This window comes from Vipera berus (assembly GCF_964194415.1).
Source record: "Vipera berus genome assembly, chromosome: 1".
NCBI lineage: Eukaryota > Metazoa > Chordata > Lepidosauria > Squamata > Viperidae > Vipera > Vipera berus.
The window spans coordinates 196,318,997-196,337,770 of NC_138202.1; the positions used below are offsets into that span (position 1 = coordinate 196,318,997).

At 39.5% G+C, this 18,774-nt stretch overlaps 1 protein-coding gene across 1 annotated transcript in view; it reads right to left on the minus strand.

Moving 5' to 3' along the window:
• PELI1 (pellino E3 ubiquitin protein ligase 1) overlaps positions 1-18,774 on the minus strand; it is a 68,590-nt gene that overhangs the window by 17,810 nt on the left and 32,006 nt on the right. The window lies entirely within an intron of this gene.

Consider the following 18,774-nt stretch of genomic DNA (forward strand, 5'->3'; position numbering starts at 1 on the left):
GTATTATGTAAACAAAATCCACAAGCTAATACGACCTATACAAATTTCAGATGAGATTCCTAAAGTATTTTGTGTTTTTAAATAAGTTAGAAGTGTCTTTGTGTTAATGTTATCACTTGCTAGATACAGGGATCGCACTATATAGCTACATACAGTTGAAATGACAACTCTTCCTAATTTGCTTCAAGTGACAAGATGGTTTGAATTAGTATACCAGGAATCCTTGACTTATCATTCATTCAGCAACTGTTCAAAGTTATGATAGTGCTCAGTGAATGGACTTATAAACTGCATCCAAATTTACAGGTCGTTGCAGCATCTCTGTGGTCCTGTGATCAGAATTTGGGCATTTGGGGGCTTCGGCACCTCTGGACACATGGAGGCAAACTCCGTCTTCAGCATCGGATTTCATCCCACTGGGGGACCCTGGAAAGGGTCTAAAGTCGCCCTGTAGGGGTGACGAGCAAGGAGGGGATCCCTGCTTGTTCGCAGGAGGGCGGCAGCCCTTCCACTTGATCTGGGGCAGCTCTCCAAACTGGCAGGAGAAAGACCGGCCATAGCAATATGGCTTGTCATTAAGCTGCTGACACCTGAAGTCAAAATTACTACCAAGCACCTTTAAAGCAACACGGATGAAACTGAGTGAGATCTGATCTTCTCTTTAAGACTCTAAATATCTTTCCTGCAAAAGCTGCTCTAAGTACTTTTCCCCCGTGAGGAGAGAGGGAAGGGAATTCCTGCCCCACCCTCTAAGAACAGCGGTGACTGACTACACAGGGGAAACAAAGCAATTATAAAAACAACTTTAATCTAATTGGATGCATATACTTTCAAAATTTGGGGATTAAAAAGTTTTCATAAAAGTTTTCTTATTCCTATTTCTATTGGGTACGTTGATTTTTATCTAAAAAGAAAAGAAATAAACTTTGAAAAACTATTATAAAAACGGGGAACTTAAAAAAGTTTTAAATGGCATCAGTGGCATCTTGTGGCAAAGTTTGGTATTATAACTTGTTATTGCCGAAAAGAGACTTGGCTTGAAGCCCAGACTTTAGATAAAACTTTTTCGACTTGATACCACTTGTGAGAAACTCAGCTGTAAAGAGAACTTCTGGGCGGCATAACTGGCCTGCTTGAACTATGAATGTAAACCTTACTGACTTTCAGAGTTATATGTGGGGAATTGCCTTTCTATCTCTTTATTTGAGGAACATTGGTTATTTTATGAGATGATGAAACACCTTGGACTATAAAATCTTACTTGACAAATGACTTCTACTATAAAGACTACCTATAAACATGTGAAATAGAGGTCCCATACCTAGTTATAAAATTATTTTTAACGTCTGATTTTAAAGTCCTCAACTTAACACATTATTAAGAGAATATGGATGAAAACCAGGAAAAGATCCTTTCCATGTTGAAAGCAATACATGAAACCCTTCTTTCAACTTGTGACAAAATAAGACCCAATATAAAAGAACAAGATGCCAGCTTAGATACACAAACTCAAATTTTGAGTACAATCAAAGAACTAACAATGCAGAAGATAACAAAAGAAGTGGAACAATCAAATATTAAGACAGAGGACTCAATTGACCAACTAATACAGTTAATGGAAAATCCAGAAAAAGGAGTGACAACACTGAAAATGGAAAAGACTTTCTATATAAATCAGAAGAAATTTGAAAAAGAAGAACAGACTGAATGGAAGATAAACATATCAGGACAATCATGGGGAACTGGAATAATAGGGAGATGATTTAATGAATACAAATAGGCTAGTCCTTCCCCCAAAATGGCAACTAAATGGTCTCTTATTTCAAATAATATATATATAATAATAGAGGGAGATCTATTTGATGATCTAAAAGCACTAACATGGAAGGCTAGTTGGCAAAGCAAGAAAGCCAGAATAAGGCTGAAGAAAATTGGGGTTTTGATTTATTAGAGGGGATTTCATATTACTAATTAGAGGGTTAAATGGAGAAGTTCAGATAAGGGGAATTTTGGTCACTAAATTTAAAATATTTGGAAACTAGTTGAAAATAAGGATTTTGTTTAATATTTAAAAATTAGACCCAAAAGAAAAAAAATTACTATGAATATGTTTGATTTATTGATTAATACAGACAATATAATGGTTTTTATTTATTAAAGGGGATATTGTATTATTAATTAGATGATTTAATATGGTGGGGAAATAGATAACGTTTAGGAAATAGAACCAAGTATATTCAAATAGATAAGATGTGTATTTTGAATACTAGATTCTATTATGAATTGAGATAAGGGAAACTTTGGTTACCTAAAGCCTGGAAATTATAAATATCAAATGTTAAATCTGAATATTGATGGGAAACTAAAAACTGGGGAAAAAACCAATAACAGGACATTGACTGTCTATAAAGATTGGATGTAAAAGTAATTAAGATATGTATAAGCTAAAAATTTATTGATAAATGTAATAATGATGTATTTACTTAGTTGATATAATAAGAACTGTATTAGCTTAAATATGAGATAGTAGATATTAAGGGAAAAAGAGAGGAAATATTTGATGTTGTAACTTGAGATTTGTACTAAAGATTTTTTTTATGTTATTGAACTATTGATTAACCCAGCCACCATGTTGCTTTTTAAATACTTAAATGTAAAATTGGAAAATTGATAAAATATTATTTTAAAAAACAGTTTTTACTTTGGCATGAATTCAGTATGCATTTTTCTGCTCTCATGTATTTAGAACTAGTTCTCTAAATCACATCATTAAGTTTGAATAAGTAGTTTTACTCTTTTGCTCTGAAACTAAAATCTGTGTACAGTAAAAGCCTGGGAAGCGGAAGGCAGTCTTTTGACATAAATGCATACCATCTGATTCACATGTGTGGTCACAGATTTACACCCCACTTTTCCTCCAAAAGTTTTACAACTGAAGTCAGCCCAAGTCTGAATTGTTACAATCTGTTTTACTGTTGGCTCAAAGAGAAACAAACATTTCAGCCATTATTTTATCTTATCATATAGATCTATACACACCTGTAAATTGATTGCATATGACTTTCTATGTCCATAAACAATCAGACCCTCCCCCCACCCCACCCCGATATTTTAAAACCAGATCGTAACCATTAGAACAGCAGGTTAAAGACAGATTTTACAGCCTTACATACCATAGTGCCCTCAAAGTGGTAAAGTCAAACATTTAAGATTGAGAGAATGACCACTGCTGCAAAAGCAAACAAAAAAATTGTTACGAAAGTGCCACTCAATTTCATAGTGGAATGGGGAAGTCAACTCACATTAATACCATAGCAAGAAAAATTTAGATAAATTGATCCAAACATTACTATAATCTGTTGCAAGCTACTGAAACTTTAAGGACTGGTTGATTTCCCCCCCCCCCCCCAAAATAGTTTTCTGATAGTATTGCAAGTCAGGTTTTCTTCACTTTGAGAGCCCAAAAGTTAGGTATGCAAATATTTTTTTTTAAAAAATGTCCCATGACTTATTTTGCTGACTACATGCAAAAATGCTGACCATTACATAGCATTGAAAAAATGGTAGTTTTCATTAAAATCAAGCAGGGACAAAGAGCTTGGTTTCTGAATCCAGCAGACTTTGGGCACGTGAATGAGAGGCTAGGAAGGAATCTATTATAAATTTCCCCAATGTAGGGTTCTCTAGGTATGCTGAGTTTCAAATCCCATCATTTTCAGTCAGTGTGGTCTCAACCTTCTAAATTATTATTATTTATTTATTAATTTAAGTTGGGGGGGAGCCACTTCTACAAGAACAGAACTACCAAGAATACAAACAGCATACAATACACTCAGATGGTAAGACAGCAAGCAGCATTGCATTTCTCATTTTATGCATGTTCCCTTGTTTACTTGGGTTCAGACATCTTTTTTCTGATATAATGGCTCTACGTGTATATAAACTACTCTGACCTATTCTTTATGGAAAGAAAGGACAGTGTGCAAACAGTAGAACCCGATTTCCATAAATTATACCTCACTATTTCAAAGTAATCAGTATATAAGAGCCTTATGCTAGGGCAGGGGTAGGCAACCTTGGCTCTTTTATGACTCGTGGACTTCAACTCCCAGAATTCCTGAGCCAGCCATGCTGAGGGGAAAGGGAGAGGTTTCCAAGCTGAGCCATGCTGGCTCAGGAATTCTGGGAGTTGAAGTCCACAAGTCATAAAAGAGCCAAGGTTGCCTACCCCTGTGCTAGGGCAATGGTTCGGGGAGCTTACAGCCATATTTGGTTTATAATACAACTTGCTCTAAATATTAAAGTTGGCCTTAACTTCAGGAAATTGGGCAAGTAACTAGGACAAAAAGCAAAACAAACTGTGTTTTAAGAAAAGCCACAGAACACTTTCCAGTTATGAAAGAGCAACAGCTGATCCTCTTCTGAGGAAACTACACATCATCATACATATTATATGTGATGTTCTTGACTTCCCACACACAGATTTTCAAAATTACAAATCTTTTTTGCACAGAAAGGCTATTTTAAATTTGTTAGCATGATTATTATCATCTACCAGTGAATTTTATTTTTGTATCAGAATATTATGGCTACGTGCTATGCTTCAATTCCACCCCACCCCCAGATTAACAATGTCTTTGAACAGTCATGCAAAATATTCTATACAACAATTATTACCAAATGAGAACAAATTACGTAAGGCTCTCTCAAAGAAACGTAAAAGTTCTTTTGGATCCTAAGTCCTGCAAATATAGCTAGATCCCTCTAGAAAGATCAGCGTACATGAAGGCAACAGTCTTCCTTTGTTGTATTTCCCCAGTATGTGAGCATGTGGACAATAATAATGAGCTAGTCTAATCCTTTGACCAACTGACTCATTATAGCTACACGTTGCATCTTGATATTATCCTTCTACTTATTTTCTTGAATAAATGTGAGTTCTTTATAATTCTACAGAATAGTCCTCTTTTTCAGAATATATGGATAATTGGGACTGGAACCTCCATCACTAAGTGATGCTTAGTTAAGAGAGTTGTGCTTGATTTTATGGCCTTTTTGCCATAGCCAGGAAGTGAGTTGTTAAACAATTCCAGCTTCCCCGTTGATTTGTCAGAAACCTTCCGGGAAGGTTGTAAATAGTGTTCATGTGACTCTGTGACGCTGCAACTATCATAAATGTATATTGGTTGCAAAATGCCCAAATTCTGATTACATGACTGTGAAGACGCTGCAGGAGTGGCGTGTTTGTAAGTCACTTTTTTCAGCACTGTCCTAGCTTTGAACAGTTGCTAAATGAATGGTCATAAGTCTAGCTCTATCTGTATCATGTGAATGACATTCATATAATGATATTGGTTAATTTATGAAGTTACCATTCAAATGGATTCATTCTTTCCCTGATGTGCTATCGAATGTGTTATGTGATCTTATGCATCACCAAATTTAGCCCCGTGCGTTTCTATTTGGGAATCAATCTCACTAAAACAAGGGTTTTAATTTGCCCCTTGAAAACAATGGTTCAAATTTGGAATGCTCTGCAATAATAATTCATTGGAAAGAATTCATTTAAGTTTCCTAACAATCTCCTTCAAAAAATAGTTACATCATCATACATCAACAGCATGATAGCAAGAGTAGGCACAAATGTATTTTTCCATTATTTTCCATAGTTCTTTCAGTCCTTGGTTAAGGATAGCAAGCAAGCCCCTTTGGTTTTTTGGGATCCTTTTGGTCTTTTTGATTATAAGGCTGGTCTTCCTGCCAGCTGTATTCCCTTTTCTTTGATATATATAGCTTTCTTTTAAATTCTTTTTTTAACTGTATCCAGCATCATTGGAGTTGGGTGGTCATGAAACTTAATAATTAAATTAAAATCTGATTAAAAACATACTACCTATGAGAAATAATAGTGGGTGGGGTGGGGGGGAGCAAGACATATTGTGATGATTGGATTTGAGAAAGTTAGATGTTACAGTGGAGAGAAACTGAAAATGGAGCTGCACGTTAGTTCTGGGATAAAACAAAAGTCAGAAAGGAAATTACCAATTACGTGTCTTTTTTCTTCATAAGTTATACACATTTTCTAACAGATCTAACAACATGGATTTGGTGTGATGCGATTTTTACTGACATTACAAGAAGAGTCCTAAAGAATGTTAAAAATGAATAGTAAGAGCGTTTGAATTGTTCATTTAAAGCAATCATGAAAAATTCTAAGCATTCAACTTAGCAATACATCGTAAACAATAATGGCTTCAGTTTAAATTTTATTTATTTAGGCTGAATCCAGATTTTCTCAATGCCAGAAGTACTCAGAACCACTGAAGTATATTTTTCAAAGATCCTGGAGCACTGGGGAACTACCAGAGGACTGTAAAAGAGCTGAAGTAGTTCCCATCTTCAAAAAAGTAAAAAAAAAATGGATTCAGGAAACTACAGACCTATCAACCTGACCTCAATACCTGGGAAGATTCTGGAAAAAATAATCAAAGAACAAATCAGCGAACACCTAGAGACAAGCAAAGTCATTACCAAAAGCCAACATCTTTGTTAAAAACATATCATGCCAGACAAATCTTATTGCATTCTTTGACCAGGTGACAAAATTAGTGGACCAGAGAATGCTGTGGATATAATTTACTTGGACTTCAGTAAGGCATTTGATAAAGTAGACCACAACCTATTACTTGATAAGATAGAAAAATGTCGGTTAGACAGCATCAGATGGACTCGTAGCTGGCTGACTGGCCATACTCAACTGCATCTACATGGAGAGAAGTATGTAGTGGGGTGCTCCAGGGCTCTGTTCTGGGCCCAGTGCTCTTCAACACCTTCATCAACGATTTGGATGAGGGGATAGATGGGGAACTCATCAAATTTGCAGATGACACCAAGCTGGCAGGAATAGCCAACACTCAGGAAGATAGGCTTAAGATAGAGGAGGATCTGAACAAACTGGACACTGGGCGCTATCTAACAAAATGAAATTCAATGGTGAAAAAAGTAAGGTTCTACATTTAGGCAAGAAAAACCAAATGCACAGGTATAGTATAGGTGGTACCTTGCTTAATAGTAGCAACTGTGAGATGGATCTCGGAGTCCTAGTGGACAATCACTTGAATATGAGCCAGCAATGTGCTGCAGCTGCCAAAAAAGCCAACACAGTGCTAGGCTGCATTAACAGAAGGATGGAATCAAGATCACGTGAAGTATTAATACCACTTTACAATGCCTTGGTAAATACTGGAATACTGCATCCAGTTTTGGCCACCACAATGTAAAAATGATGCTGAGACTCTAGAAAGAGTGCAGAGAAGAGCAACAAAGATGATTAGGGGACTGGAGGCTAAAACATATAAGGAACGGTTGCTGGATTTGGGTATTTCTAGTTTAACAAAGAGAAGGACGAGGGGGGTCATGACAGCAGTCTTCCAATATCTCAGGGGCTGCCACAAAGAAGAGAGAGTCAAGCTATTCTCCAAAACAGGGGTCCCCAACCCCCAGTCCGCAGACTGGTACCGGTCCACGGCCAGTTAGGAACCGGTCTGCACAGCTGGAGGCATACGGTGAGTCTGCAGGGGTCTGGGCAGGGGTGGGAGAGTGGCAGAGCAGAAGCCGTCTAGCTCAGCGCAAAGGTTCTGCAGCGGCTACACTTGCAACTGGCTTGAAACTTCTGAGCTCAGCGTCCTTCCTCTTCTTCCTCCTCCTGCTTCTTGTGCTCTCTCTTCTTCTGCCTCCTCCTCCTCCTCCTCCTCTTCCTGCTACTTCGTGCTACTTCAAGACAAGTTTGCAAGGCAAGCGCGCACCAGCCCAGCTTGTAACTGGGGGCTTCCCCAAAATTTTGTGGGAGGGGGATCCCCCTAAGGTATGTTTTTGTGAGGGTGCTTTAACAGGATGCAAATAGGGGCAAGGAAAAGCTACCTTTCACTTTAAACACTGTGTCTTCAAGGGAATCTCTCCTTTGCACCTTTTCTAAAACTGCTGAGGTTTTTTTGCTTTTGTTTTGATGGTGCTCCAGGTGCCTCATGTTTTGGCAATTTCCTGCTTGCTTTTCGTGATTTAATTTGGTGTGTGTGTGTGTGTTCACACTCAAGCAGCTCTCAAGTTTGTGGCTTGCAATGGGGGAGGGGGGGAGAAGCTACATTTCTCCTTAAGCACCGTGTCTCCAAGGGAATCCCTCTCTCATCTGCACCTTTTCCAAGGCTGTTGGGCTTGCGCAGTGCCCTCCCTCCTTCCCTCCCTCTCTCATTCTCTTTCTCTCTTTGAATGGTTTTCTCAGCACTTCCTCAGCATGCTGGGTCTTTGGTTTGTTTTGCTGGAAGGCTGAGTTTAGGATTGCCTCTTTTCCTTCCTTCTTAGAAGCAGAAAGTCAGTGAACTAATCTAATACAATGTAATAATAATAGAAATAAAGTGTATTATTTATTTGTTTGTTTAGAAAATTTAGAATATAATGAATCATCCTGAAACCTCCCCCCTACGGGAAAAATTGTCTTCCATGAAACCGGTTCCTGGTGCCAAAAAGGTTGGGGACCTCTGCTCCAAAGCACCTGAAGGCAGGACAAGAAGCAACAGATGGACGCTAGTCAAGGAGAGAAGCAACCTAGAACTAAGGAGAAATTTCCTGACAGTTAGAACAATTAACCAGTGGAATAACCTGCCTCCAGAAGCTGTGAATGCTTCAACACTGGAAGTTTTAAAGAAGAGACTGGACAGCCATTTGTCCGAAATGGTATAGGGTTTCCTGTCTGAGCAGGGGGTTGGACTAGATGACCTCCAAGGTCCCTTCCAACTACTTCTTCTTCTTCTTCTTCTTCTTCTTCTTCTTCTTCTTCTTCTTCTTCTTCTTCTTCTTCTTCTTCTTCTTATTCTTATTATTCATCGCACAGCCAGATGTTCAGACTGGATTTGGCATTTTTGTCTACCTATTGAGTCCTTACCAAGGACCTGGGATAGGCAGATGTGGATGTTTGATGGTATCACAGATATCGTCGCAGGATGGAAGCAGTTCCTAGTAAGGCTGCCTTTTGCAATTGACTAATGGTGAATTTGTCAACGCTAATGGTGTTCAAGTGGTGCTCCAATTGTTTTGGGATTGCACCCAAGGCGCCTATTACTATTGGTACTACCCTTGCTTGCCTTTGTCACAGTCTTTCTATTTCTATTATATTATTATTATAATAATAATAATAATAATAATAATAATAATAATAATAATAATAATAATAATAATAATAATAATATAATGCATTTCAGTTATTTGTTTTTAAAAAGAATAGTGAAGGTATGTATTCAGTTCATTTCTATGCAATGAATTGTCTAATTTCTCTGCTTTCTTTTGTGGTGATGCTGTGCATATTAGAATCTACACAAGACCTCATCTGCCTAAATTATAGGTTCACGGACAGATTCACAATTTTTTTTAGTACATTCTAATTTAATTTGTAATTTAAGAAAGGCATTTTACATATTGTAATTTTTCTTTATGGTGCAGTGGTTAGAATGCAGTATTGCAGGCAAACTCTGTCCATAGCCTGGAGTTCGATCCTGAGGGGGCTTATGGTTGTCTCAGCCTTCTATCCTTCTGTGGTCAGTAAAATGAGGACCCAGATTATTATGAATAATATGCTGACATTATAAACTGTCCAGGGAGTGCTGTAATAGCACTATGAGGTGATACATAAGTCTAAGTGATATTGCTATTACATAAAATATGCCTTATATACAGTACTTTATAATGTATACAGAAAAAAAGATCCTGTGGGATTTTTGGTTTTTTTTGCTATAATTTTCAAGCTTCTGCATACACATGAGCAAATATGATTACACAATTATTCAAGAATAATAATGGCCCTTTTGCTCCCATTACCCTAAAGGCACAATTATTAATGACATATCTCATTTAAGATATTAACACTGTGGCTTCTAAGGTTTCTTCCTCCTTCAGCCCAGACAGCCTCTTTTGAAAAAAGCCTTTTCTTTCAGAAATGAAACTCCCACAGATTTCCATACACCCGTTCCATTCTCCTGCTCTTGTTCCTGAAACAAATACATTCTAGTGCAGAGGTGTCAAACTGCCGGCCCACAGGCCGGATGCATCACCAGGGAACCGCTCCCACCCCATTGCCAGCAATGGGGAAAAAGCTCCGATACGTTGCGCGACATCACAGGACGTTACAAGTTTGACATGTCTGTTCTAGAGTTTCCCTAACTCCAGAACAGAATCTATGTCATACATGCACGTGTGTGCTTAGTTTCTTCAAGCAATCTGTTCGTATTTGCTTTCATCTTTTTCATAAGAGCTAAACTTTAACTAGTTTAGTGTTCCTGTCATACTCGCTCATAGTTTCATCTTGTCTTGGTCATTCGTATACAGCAATTTTCTAGCACATATTTTTTTTATCCATCTAATATTGCGCCTCCCCAATTCTTACAAGAAAGGAAGATTACATGGAAATGATTTCAGCTTCTAAGAATAGGTAATGGATACATGCCCTCCCACCATGATTTTTTTTTAAAAAAAACCTGATGCACATGTCTAATATTGTTCTACTTTTCATAAAATTAAAGATACTGTTAAGAAAATGTACTTGGATCTTCTGGCTAAGAACAAACGAGTAAAATATTCCAAATGACAGCATAACTTTTAAAAACATCAACTGATATTACAAAAATCAACGAGGAAATACGTTTCAAACATTTTCTCAACTCCTGTTTTAAAAGTTCTTCGGCAGTTCCGAGAAATCTCCCCCTCCCCCGGAAAAAAAAGTATACGGCTGTAATCCTAGAAATTATTTAAAATTCATAGCAATGTTAATGGGGTTTACTTGCCACCATTATTCAGTTTCTTAGAAAACAATCTAGAACACCTGCGGCCGGCGTCAACTTCCCTCCGTCCAGTGCGCTCCCACAGAGAGGGCCTCCTCAGGGTGCCTCCGATCAAAGAATGTTGATTGGTGGCCCCCAGGGGGAGGGCGTTCTCTGTGGGCACGCCAGACCTATGGAACCGCTTGCCGGTTGAGCTCCGGACGGCCCCCGACCTTCGCTCCTTCCGGCGCGATCTCAAAACCTTCCTTTTTGAACAAGCCGGCCTGGCCTGATGGGATGGGGTTGGGTTTTATAAATCGGTCTTAACTTTTAATGTGTATTAATTTATTTACGGGCATTGCTGTTTAATTACTTTTTAATTTTTGTATCCTGTTTTTTATTATGTATTGCCCTGTTCACCGCCCTGAGTCCTTCGGGAGAAGGGTGGTATACAAATTAAACAAACAACCAAACAACCAAACAAATAAATAAATAAATAAACAGAGGTCCCCAACTGAGTCCGCAGCCTGTGGGGAACTGAGCCACACAAGCAGAGAGGGTGAGGGTGGAGCGCTCCATTTATGCAAGAGGTCTGTGCCCACATGAAATCATCCCCTCCCCCACCATCACTGTTGCTGCTGGTCCACAGAGCCAGCAAGGTTGGGGACCACTGATTTAGAACACAAATTAGAAAGATGAAATCTGCTCCTGTGCTCATAAACCTTTTATAATCAGTAATGTTCTTAATTTGCCCAGGATCTTTGAGCAAATTACAGAAAACCCTCTTGTGCTGAGAAACCTATTTGAGTATCTTTGGCCCTTCCTATTATGTTCCTGCATATCCCCTATATAAAATATTCCTGTTGTGCCAATGAAAAAAATGGAGTGGAAGGGGAAGTCAGGCATTTTAAAAATAATGAAAGAGAGAGATAAAATCTACACAATTCTCAGCTATGTTCCAGGCAGCTCCAGTCAGTCTTTCTTTGTGTCTTTTACTTTAGCCGATGGGCTTATACATGATGACTTGAAAAGGAAACCAGTCTGATTTAAGCTGGATAAACACTTGGACGTTAGATTTTGCTTAGCTTGATCAAAGCTAGATATCTTGCTTGCCTTCCTAAAATTAATCTCAGATTCCAAAAAGGGAAAGGAGGAAGCAGAGGTTGTAGAATGCAAGTTTCCTAAAGACATAGCTTGTCAGGATTAAAATGCTAGAGAGTGTCTTCTATTTCCTTGTCAGTTTGTGTTATATAACTGTACCAATACACACTACTTGATTTAGCATTTGACACCAGGGGTGTCAAACTCAATTTCATTGAGGGCCGCATCAGCATTGCGGTTGTCCTCAGGGGGCCGGGTGGGTATGACCTGGGTGGGCGTGGCCTACTGGGTGGGTGTGGCTAGAGTGCGCATGGCCAGCTCTACATCATTCGCATCAAGGGTGCCTATGGGGGCCTGGGCAGGAGTGGGACAGATCTGAGGGTCTCTGGCAGAAGGAGGGTCTCTGGGCCAGGGCCAAGGCAGTGGGAGCCGTTCCCTCACTGTTTCCAGGATGGCTTCGCGGGCCACATGAAACCACTTCGCGGGCCGGATCTGGCCCCCGGGCCTTGTGTTTGACATGTCTGTACTAGACAAATGAGCTTTCTTCACTTCCCACATCATCAATGACTCTCTCATGCAGTAGATATTTTTTAAAAGGCAGCAGAAGCACCTCAGGCATTGTGAACCACAGAAATGTAGCATTCATCCATTTCAATAAATATATACATACCTAGTTATCAGAAGCTATGTGTAGGTCCACACTTCATTACTGAGAAACACTTGACTTTAAGAAACTATCCTAAGTGTTCCTGGTTTTGTGGGCTGAATGTCCAGTTTCTATACATCTGATTCTGTACATAGAAGCACACAGAGGAGACTTACATGTGTAGAAAGAAGAGTTGATCAGTGAACTATAGTTCTAAAAGTGTGTGTAGTGGGGTGCCCCAGGGCTTTGTTCTGGGCCCAGTGCTATTCAACATCTTCATCAATGATTTGGATGAGGGAATAGATGGGGAACTCATCAAATTTGCAGACGACACCAAGCTGGCAGGAATAGCCAACACTCAGGAAGATAGACTTAAGATAGAGGAGGATCTGAACAAACTGGACACTGGGCACTATCTAACAAAATGAAATACAATGGTGAAAAAGTAAGGTTCTACATTTAGGCAAGAAAAACCAAATGTACAGGTATAGTATAGGGCAGGGGTGTCAAACTCAATTTCATTGAGGACCGCACCAGCATTGCGGTTGCCCTCATGAGGCCGGGTGGGCGTGGCCTGGGTGGGCATGGCCTACTGGGTAGGCGTGGCTAGTGTGTGAATGGCCTACTGGGTGGGCATGGCCAGCTCTACATCATTCGCATCAAGGGTGCCAATGGGGGCCTGGGCAGGAGTGGGACAGATCTGAGGGTCTCTGGCAGAAGGAGGGTCCCTGGGCCAGGGCCAAGGCAGTGGGGGCCGTTCCCTCACTGTTTCCAGGATGGCTTCGCGGGCCGCATGAAACCACTTCACGGGCCAGATCTGGCCCCTGGGCCTTGTGTTTGACATGTCTGGTATAGGGGGTACCTTGCTCAATAGTAGTAACTGTGAGAGGGATCTCAGAGTCCTAGTGGACAATCACTTAAATATGAGCCAGCAGTGTGCTGCAGCTGCCAAAAAAGCCAACACACTGCTATGCTACATTAACGGAAGGATGGAATCAAGATCACGCGAAGTATTAATACCATTTTACAATGCCTTGGTAAGGCCACACTTGGAATACTGCATCCGGTTTTGGTCACCACAATGTAAAAAAGATGTTGAGACTCTAGAAAGAGTGCAGAGAAGAGCAACAAAGATGATTAGGCGACTGGAGGCTAAAACATAAAAGGAACGGTTGCTGGAATTGGGTATGTCTAGTTTAATGAAGAGAAGGGCGAGGGGTGACATGATAGCAGTGTTCCAATATCTCAGGGGCTGCCACAAAGAAGAGGGAGTCAAGCTATTCTCCAAAGCACCTGAAGGCAGGACAAGAAGTGACGGATGGAAACTAACCAAAGAGAGAAGCAACCTAGAACTAAGCGGAAAATTCCTGACAGTTAGAACAATTAACCAGTGGAACAACCTGCCTCCAGAAGCTGTGAATGCTCCAACACTGAAAGGTTTTAAGAAGAGATTGGACAGCCATTTGTCTGAAATGGTATAGGGTTTCCTGCCTGAGCAGGGGGTGGACTAGATGACCTCCAAGGTCCATTCCAAATTTATTATTATATCTTCATAAAAAGAGATATACTAGGAGACCGGCTTTTCCCAATCTTGCATCTTCTGATGCCAGTAGGTAAACTAATGAAGCAAAGCAAAAGTTGTCTTGAACCTACTACCAGTATAAATAGAATTGGAAATTGGTCCTCAGCATTGAATAATACTATTTTTTCAGATACCATTAAAATGGTGGAGTTGCATTAAGATAGCTACACATCTACAGAAATGTAAAAAAAGAAAAATTTTGAAAACCTTCTTGAATGCATTTGGGTTAATATAAAAGGAAAAAGCAATGATATTGTCACAGCAAAATAGCACTAAAAGAAAGAAAGAGATCCAAAAAGAAGCCACCAACCACAGTTGCATAAGACAAATATAAGAATTAAAAAAGGAACACATAACTAAGGCAGAATTATCAGCATAGGCAAAGATGAAGTCAGGAAAGCCAAGGCTCAGAGTGAACTAAGACTTGCAATACATGTCAAAAATAATAAAGTTTCTTTCAACATGTAAAAAAGAAGAAAGTCAAGAAAACAATTAGTCCACTAATGGGAGACGATGGCAAGGAAGTGACAGGCAGCAGGGAGAAAGCAACAGTGCTTGCTTCATTCTTTGCGTCTATCTTCACACAAAGTAAAAAGCAGCCCAAACTACCAAAAGCAGAACCCTAAAAGACAGACTAGGAATACAAGCCAAAATAGGCAAGAAAAACACCTGTCCACTCAAGATGAGTTCAAATCTCAAGGACCAGATGGATTACATCCCAGAGTTCTGAAGGAGCTGGCAGACATGATATTGCAGGGGTGTCAAACTCAATTTCATTGAGGGCCGCATCAGCATTGCGGTTGCCCTCAGGGGGCCGGGTGGGTATGGCCTGGGTGGGCGTGGCCTACTGGCTGGGCGTGGCTAGAGTGCATATGGCCTACTGGGTGGACGTGGCCAACTCTACATCGTTCGCATCAAGGGTGCCTATGGGGGCCTGGGCAGGAGTGGGACAGATCTGAGGGTCTCTGGCAGAAGGAGGGTCTCTGGGCCAGGGCCAAGGCAGTGGGGGCCGTTCCCTCACTGTTTCCAGGATGGCTTCACGGGCTGCATGAAACCACTTCGCGGGCCGGATCTGGCCCCCGGGCCTTGTGTTTGACATGTCTGTGATATTGGAACCAATGCACCATATCTTTCAAAGAACCTGGAACACTGGGAAACTACCAGAAGACTGGAAAAGAGCCAATATGTTCCCATCTTCAAAAAGGGGGGGGAATGGATCCAGGAAATTACAGACCAATCAGCCTGACATCAGACATCAGCCTGACATGAGAAAGATAATCAAGCAATGGATCTACAAACACTTAAAAGCAAGCAAAGCTACTACTAGAAGCTAACATGGATTTTATCACAACCAGATCACACCAAACAAATCTTATTGCATTCTTTGACAAAGTGACTAAATTAGTGGACCAGAGAAATGCTGTGGATATTGCATACTTGGATTTCAGTAAGGCATCTGACAAAGTAGACCACAACCTACTTCTTGGTAAGACAGAAAAATGTGGGATAGACAGCATCCACACCAGATAGGTTCATAGCTAGTTGACAAACCACATCGTGTAGTCTCAACGAAACTACATCTACATGGAAGAAAGGAAGCAGTGGGGTACCCCAAGCTTCTGTCATAGGCCCAGTACTCTTCAACATCTCCATAAATGATTTATATGAAAAGCTAAGTGTGAATAACTAACACTTTAGAAGATTGGTAAAGAGAGAAGAATCTTGTCACACTTGAACACTGAGTCCTATCCAACAAAATTCAATTCAGTAAGGTTTCAACATTTTGGCGAGAAAATTAAATGCACGGGGGTAGAATAAGTGGCCCCTGGCTCAACAGCAGTAGTTGTGAGAGGGTCTAGGAGTCCTAGTGAACAACCAATTAAGTAGTCCCACCAGTGTGCTACAGCTGCCAAAAAAGCCAATGCAGTCCCAAGTATCAAGATTACATTAAGTATCAGTACGGATTTATACTGCCTTGTTAAGATCACACTTGGAATATTGCATCCAGTTCTGATCACCATGATACAAAAAAGATGCTGAGACTCTAGAAAGAGCAACAAAGATGACCAGGGGACTGGAGGCTAAAACATATGATCAATAGCTGCAGGAATTGGGTATGTTTAGTATAACAAAGAGAAGGACTAAGTGTGATATGATAGAAATCTTCCAATATTCGAGAGGCTGTCACAAAGAAGAGAGGACAACCTGTTCTCCAAAACATCTGAGGATAAGGTAAGAAATAACAGAGAACCAACCTAGAACTATGGAGAAATTTCCTGACAGTGAGAACAATTAATCAGGGGAACGGCTTGCCTTCAAAAGTTGTGGGTGCTCCATCACTGGAGGTTTTTAAGAAGAGACTGGACAGCCTTTTGTTTGGAATGGTATAGGGTCTCCTGTATGGGCAAGGGGTTGGACTAGAAGACCTTCAAGGACCCTTCCAACTCTTGTTATTCTGTATGGTTGGGTCTCAGGTAGTTCCAGCGCCAAACAGTGGTCTCTAAATCCATAGGATTCAAAGCTGAATGTAGAGGAGATAATTTTGAAAGCATGTAAGGCTCAATCTTACACTACACTTTAAAGCATTATGCATCAATCTCTTTACTTGGCATTGAATCAAGCATCAGGGAAACAGAATTGTTGCTACTTCTGTAACCTTAGACATTTGTTGCTGATTCCTTTTGAAGCCTTGAGGAATCATTATGTTTTTATCTAGAATAATTCTGAACTCCATGTCCTTTATTTTTCTTTTTGCCTTTTGTTCCAGTCCCATCCCATTAATATTAAGAAAAAATTAGGACCATTCAATAAGCTCTACCCTTGGTCTTTAAGTCAAGTTCAGCCAGGTTTAACAAGATGTCATTTTTTACTGTGGGCACAACGACACACATCAAAAATGAAATTTAGTTGCCTGCTCGCAAAGTGAACACATACATGACACACACCTAAACATACTATATACATCATATACGTACTATATACAACAACTGTATCTGACCAGCTATATAAATACATAGTGAGGGCAGAAAAAAGGCTGCTAATTTTAAGTATAAGCGTAGAAATATAAGAAGAATTCTACATTAATTACCACTAATTCAGTGGTCAAAAGCCTTATCATCCTTCTCAAAATACTCAATACTTTCCCCCAAAGCAGAACTAAATGATCTAAATCACAATGGAAGTAACTATTGACTATTTACAATTGATGTACTATAGTTGATCAAAACAGTAGAGAAACAAACTAAAATAGATATGTGACTTGATATATTTGATTTAAATAGAACACCCACAGGCAATAAAATAATGCTTTCAAAATGAACCTTTTTGAGAATTAGAAAGAAAGTTTGCATTCACCAGTGTGGCAGAAAGGTAACTGAAGAGCTAAAATATATTTTATTTCAGAAATAATGTTAAGAAGTTTTACAACAATTCAAAAGGCAAAGAATGAAAGCTGAAAACAGCAGTAAGTAAAACTGCTGGTACAGAACTTTCCCTCTGACTGTTTTTAAGAAAACGTTTTATACAGAAGCATTTTTCATTGCAAAACAAAACATGGACTGATTTATTTTGACCATTCACATTAAAATTCATGCAAATTTCCAAAAGACTGAATCTTGTTCGCTTGGAAGTATGAGGTCCTACTGTTGCCGAAATTTTTTAAAATCATTTCCAAGGTTCTTGAATAAGAAGTTGAGCTTGTGACACGGAATGCCTTATGAAAACAGAAAATGTTTCAGAGGAGCTCAATAGGCTAGACCAGAGGTCCCCAACCTCGGCAACTTTAAGACTTGTGGACTTCAACTCCCAGAATTCCTCAACCAGCTTGGCTGACTGAGGAATTCTGGGAGTTAAAGTCCACAAGTCTTAAAGTTGCCAAGGTTGGAGACCCCTGGGCAAGACTAATTCCATGAAGGTCAGTTCTATGGTCCTACATACTCCAAATGCACTGCTTAAACCTACAGGAAGTTTTTATATGCCACCATCAAACTATTATGTTCATATAGCAACTGAATGGCATGCTGTTCAGCTGTCATCAGAAGCAGGAATTAGTGAAGTTTTTGAAACAGACAAATCTGTGTTCCTACTGCCAGAAGACTGAGTCAAGCATGCCTCATTTCTAATATGCAGTAAAGTAAAAACTTAAAGGACTATTTTTATTGACAAAAATCGAACAGAACCTAAGGTCACACTATGACTTTATCAGGAGAATAAAGCCACTGTTCTTTAACTTACTTATGTAAAGTTTTTATTATGTTTTCTGGACTGCAAGGACTGTAAGAACATTGGAAATAATATCTGAGGGGTGGCAAAAAAAAACTTGGGGGAGGGGGAATGGAAAAGATTTCAGAAGAACACACATGAAAAAGCATACTCTGTGAGCTAATGCACCTGCTCTAAAGTTAAATACAATTTTCAGAATTGTTACCATATGACAAAATGGATACTGATGTAATTAAAATTACTGTGAAAATAGGGCAAAATGTGAAAGGAAAGGAAAGGAAAAAGGAAAGGAAAGGAAAGGAAAGGAAAGGAAAGGAAAGGAAAGGAAAGGAAAAGAAAGGACGCATGGGATAAAAATTGTAAGTGAAAAGCTCCAAAACTCAAAGAAAAAAGAAGCAAAGGGGCACATTTTTGAAATT